General features: G+C 46.0%; 1 protein-coding gene across 1 annotated transcript in view; it reads right to left on the reverse strand.

Moving 5' to 3' along the window:
• The window catches only part of LOC122935208 (zinc finger protein 397-like), a 1371324-nt gene that overhangs the window by 429845 nt on the left and 935585 nt on the right, over positions 1-5894 (reverse strand). The gene's annotated exons all lie outside the window — the stretch shown is intronic.

The following is a 5894-nucleotide window of genomic DNA, read 5'->3' on the forward strand; positions in this document are numbered from 1 at the left end:
GGGGCATCCGTGTCTTGTTCCTCTATACAGCTCTATTTGCTCAGACCATACTCCATTAATATCTATTCTAGCTTTGGGGTGATTATATAGAATCTGGACCCGCTTGATAAAGTATTGGCCCAGATTCATCCATAATTCCATAACAATCCTATGCATTACTTTCCAGAGTAGTTCCAGGCTAGTTCTTTTGCCGCGTATTCTTTTTTTTTTCCCCAACTAATTTTGGCTATATAAACTCCACGCAGAAACGCTTTAAAAGAGTCCCATACAAGCTGCATAGGTGCCGACGGAGCATTTAATGGCCAAAATTCCCGGATTTCCTTTATTATATTTTCCTGCTCCTTAACCAACTTAATCCAATGGGGATTTAGTCTGAAGCTTCTCGTTTTCTTCTTGGGATGCCCCATTTTAATCGTTACCACTATTGGAGAATGATCGGAGATCGTATGTATTTCATACTTCATTTTCATTACCATATAAAAAATATAAAAAAAATCGGGATTAGCTAAAGCTAGATCTATTCTAGACATCACTGTATTCGCTCGACTAAAACAAGAAAAGGCTCTCTTTTCTCCGTACAGATATCGCCAAATGTCTGTCAATGCCATTTCCCGGCAGACCCTTCTCAGCGGTGTTGGTTTATCTTCATTTGATTTATACACATGATCCTTGGAGAATCTATCTTCTTCTAGGTCATTACATCATTAAAGTCCCCGGTTACCAGAACGAGGCACCTTGCTCTAGAGCCAGTAAAGTCCACCAGGTATGACATAACAGACATAGAAAAAGTTGGGGGAACATACACAAATGCCAATATGCAAACAGTACCATTTGCAAGAAAACAAATCTACCTTCTCTATCAATTCTGTGGGCAATTGGAGTATAGTCCACACTCCTGTGGACATATACACTAACACCTCGGGAGTAGGCCAAGCAACAAGCATGGTAGTCATATTTTGCCCATTTCCTTTTTACAATACTGATATTCTTGTAGGTAAGATGTGTTTCGAGAAGACATATAATCGCAGGGAGATGTCTCGCAACTACATCAAACACAACTACCCATTTTGCTCTCTCGGACATCCCCCGTATATTCCACGCAAATATTCTATTCATGTATCCCTGCACTCAAGACTGCAACCGCCGCCACCCCACCACGAAGGGGGGAGAGAGAGACCACCCCATAGTGTCCACCAAGACCCCATCCTTCCACCCACCCCATCCCACCGACAGAATACCCTCCCATCCCATTCTCCCCTCCTTTCCCCATCCTAGTCAGATGAACCAAACAGTTCGCTAACCTCTTATGCATTCACCCCTCCCACCTCCCCACCCGGCCCCCATTATAAATAATCTTACTTATAGCATTATTATAAACTCAAGAGCCAATCCCCCTACCATCCAACCACTCTCGAACCTCCTCTGGTTGAGTGAAGAAGTATGCTTGCTCCTGATAGATCACTCTCAGTTTAGTGGGATAGAATAAAGAATATTTAATCATAGCTACTGCCATTCTCTTCTTAACCTCTCTGAATTCTTGACGTTTAGCTTGGGTTGCCCTCGAATAATCCGGGTAAATTTCTATTTTCCTTTCGTTAAATTCTAAAAAAGGGAGGTGTCTTTTTTTCCCATAATAATATCCCTATCCCGGGCATTTATCATTTTAGCTAAGATTGCTCTTGGCGGGCTCCAAACCGGTAATTGTTTAGTTGGGATCCGGTGAGCTCTCTCCAAAGAAAACCATATCGAGAATTGATCCGCACCGAACACTTCTTATCGCCCCTCCCTTCTTCTCTGTCACTGCCTTCTTCTATATTTTGTGGGTCTATCAGGTCAGCTTTATTTTCTTTACTACCCTTCTGATTTGTCCTAGTTTTATATTGTGGCGATTTCAAAAATTTGTCCATTTTTGAGATTGGACTACTTCCACCCAGAGACTTCCTATTGTGTACCTTTGGTGGCATTGTATTCTCAGGAAGCAACCCTGGGTGTATAGGAGTGGAGAGTACAGTTAGTCAGTGAAAATCCCACAGACAGTCAGAGGTGTGAGAAGATGTTAATTTTCCAGTAGGGTTCCATTCTATCAATACTTAAGGGTCGTCCCTCAAGGCACTCTCTCTCACATCTGTTGCAGTCCAGGGGGCTCCAGCCCAGTCCGGACCCTCAAGGACTCAGAGGGAAACGTGTCCGAACCACCAGGTGTGGGAGTTACCGTCAGAGACAGACAGCCACCCGGAGCTTCACAGGTGGTACCCCTGTGGCGGGTATTACAACTGAGACAGTCCCACTAACCTATGCACCCCTAGTGTACTGCACAGAGTGAAAAAGGCTTTCATTCACCAAGGAAAATGCCATAGTATTCGGGCAAGGCTTTTTCACATATTCCATGTGCTTCAAACAAGCGCCGCAATCAGAGCTTCATAGTTCTTTAAGTTAGGTAATGTCCCACACAACGCACCAATATCAGTGCTAATCTAAACAGATGCAGGGATGAGGGGATACAGGGACACCCACTCCCAGAGCGGTCACCACTACGATAAGAGAGGCAGAGATTCAAGCGATTGTGACGCCTCTATCCTCAGATGGGGACGTCTGTCACTCTGTTCCACTCTGTGCTGCTCTGCTCCATCCCCCTCAGCCGCGCATCTCACAAGCATTGAAACCCCTTTGGGACCACCAACCTCTTGCTCATTTCACAGAGGATCTCCGCAGGACGAAAACACACCCCAGGACTTCCTTCCCCCCCTCCTATCCGTTGTGCTCACGGTCGAGGTGGGACGATCGCCAATGCAGGTCTGAGGCGGAAGAAGCGGGTCAGCAAGGACAAGAAGAGCGCCTGCACAGAATCGGAGCTGAGGCAGCGGGCAGCCAGGAGAGGGACGCCGACACGAGACAGGGCTGGAGCAGCGATGTCAGCATTCAGCGTTCACATCGCATTGCTGAGATCCGGGTGGAAGGAGCCGCGGCACGCCTACGTGCTTACGTCATACCGCCAACCCTGAAAGGAGGCGCTATCCTTAAAATGAGACACATTTTGTGCACAGGAAACACACATCACACAGAAAGACACCCTCAATACTCGCAGATCTACCAAGCACATTACGAAAGAAAGCAAAGGGGAGTCCTACTGGCCATTAAGAACACCATTACCTTTTCAATGATTTCTATTATGATTGATCCTAAAGGAAGATACCTTATACTGGTAGGATTTATTAACAATGTCAAATATACGCTGGTTACAGTATACGCCCCAAACCGCAGACAAATACACTTTCTCAATAGAGTGTTTAAAAAATTACACAAAGTAAGACAAGGCCACCTGATAATATGTGGAGATTTTAACACCATCGCGGATACAACATGGGACATCACCTCCACTTCTAACTGGAGGACCGACACAATAGCATGACTAATACACAGACAACAGATATACGACATTTGGCGTAAACAACACGGCCCTGATAAAGATTACACCTTTTTCTCCCACCCCTTCAACACATACTCTAGGATAGATACCCATCCTCTCCACAAAACTTTCGCCCGATATCCCTCCTTAATACGGACATAAAACTATTCTCCAAACTCATAGCCTCAAGAATATCCAAAGTTCTCCCCGGCATTATACATCCAGACCAAGCTGGGTTTGGTAAAAACAGGCAGGCGTCGGACAACTCTAGACGCCTATTAAACCTCAGAGACCGAGCAGAAAGAACACGATGCCCATCACTGTTAGTGGCCATGGAGGATGAGAAGGCATTTGATCGCATTAATTGGTCATTTGCTTTTTCTGTATTAGATAATTCGGGATCCAATGGACACATCCTTAACGCAATCAAATCACTTTATTCGGCCCCGTCGGCCAGAGTGTTGGCGAATGGTACGTTATCTGAGTCATTTGACATAACAAATGGAACCCACCAAGGGTGTCCTTTGTCTCCTTTAATATTTGTTCTTACCATAGAACCTTTTTCTCAGGCGATCAGACAACACGCGAACATAGAAGGGATAGAGATAGGGGCTTCTGTACAGAATTCTCTTGCTGTGTGTGACCGCTGACCCGGTTCCCACCCTAGATGAGCGGTGATGTGACTGCTCCTGAGGACACGCCAGCATCACATTCATGTCATGTTTACACGTACATGCTGTTATTTCTTCCTGCACCGTGTATGAGACATGTGATGTGATATCCCAGAGTATGTGACTTTAAGCTGCTGTAAGTGCATCGCTGTGGATGAGACACCCTGTGACCATAGCAGGAACGTGTATTAGGGATATCACAGGTGACCCTGTTCTGCCACCTCAGATAAGTTTTGTAGGTGTGGAGCCCTGAAGATAATCGCACTAATTACTGGAGAACCGCACTCTGTACAGTAGGAGCACACTTTATATGTTGTATATTGCACTGTATTCTGTTAACCATTGGTGGCAGGGAAGGGTTAACTCCACGTTTGTATTTCCCAAGATTGAGCAAATACAAATGCAGGGAGAGTCATGCGGTCAGATGCAGAAAAGAGACAACCTGCCCTTCAGTGATCTGAGAGATGCAGGGGTTTTGGTGGTTAGTTAGCTGCCAGTGGAGGTGCGTTGACACTAGCCATAAAGGAGACCACCGCAGGACCTGGACAGGGCAAAGGAGCAGCTGAGCTCTGCAAAGGACTTGGCCGGGGCACAGGGACAGAAAGAAGCAACCAATGACATTAAGCTGCTGTCTCTTTAAGAGAAAGCACTATTATTAAATCAGCTGCCTCTGACTAAGACCAGATTCACACATCTGGATTCCAGACTCGGATAGCTCCCTGTGAGGTTGGGTCAGTAAACCTGTGGTTGGGCCTAATTGAGAGGATATGCTGACGGAGCCTCGGGCACCATCCTGGTCACTGTGAATTTACACCAAGACTGTGTCCTAATAGAGAGACTCTGTGACCACATGCTAATCCCCCATGTGAAATAGTAAGGGTAGGCTCACAGATCGCATATACACTGTGGATGTAAGGGCAGCAAATCCTCAGCATTCTACAGTACCAGCAAAATGGAGGACATTTTGAGAAATCTTATCTTATGCTGCAAAAAAAAAATCTGGGCGTAAATTGACCTGCAGTTCGGATTTACATCTGCAGCCTATCAACTCTGTGGAAATGTAAGGAGCGAAATCTACAGCAAATCCACATGTAACACATACAGATTTCACCATACCCTTACATATAATCCTGATGCCCCACATGAGTTCAGTAAATATTCTTAGATGCTGTGGTCTCTAGTGACTGTGGGATCGCAGGGTTTAAACAGGTGGGTTTGATGTTTCCTCCAGTCCCAGCAGCAGGCAGGACTCCACTGTAATACACACCCAGGACCCACAGCGTATGGAGCGGCCTCAGCTTACTTCAGTGGAGATCTAAGGTGGAGCCTCACCTGAAGAAACCTCCCAATTCCCTTCCTCCATTCATTACTCCATACCTGTGGTAACATGGACTGGAATGTCCTCCTCCACCTCACTCTTACACGGGGGATCGCTCATCATCCGCTCTTCTTCATCCTCCACTTTAATATCAGTCAGATCTTCCCCCTGATTTGTCATCTGTAACAATTCAGGACAATACAGCAGACAGGTGGGAAATCTAACAGATCCACATAAGAGACCCCCACAATCTATGACCCCTCTATGACTGCAGGACCCCCCTATATAGATGTGTATAAGGCTCAGCTCCATCTACCTGATGGTTCTCTGGGAGCTTCTCCTCTGGACAGTCCTGAGAATACAGAGGACGGGGACATCTCTCGGGGGGGTTTCCTTCTATGAGTCCATCTGTAGAAAACACACAGGGACAGATTATTACATGTGATGATGAGATGATGGTAGTAGTATCTAGGTGACCCATGACAGCCCCCCTCCTTAC

This window comes from Bufo gargarizans, chromosome 4, assembly GCF_014858855.1.
Source record: "Bufo gargarizans isolate SCDJY-AF-19 chromosome 4, ASM1485885v1, whole genome shotgun sequence".
In the NCBI taxonomy this organism is placed as follows: Eukaryota; Metazoa; Chordata; class Amphibia; order Anura; family Bufonidae; genus Bufo; species Bufo gargarizans.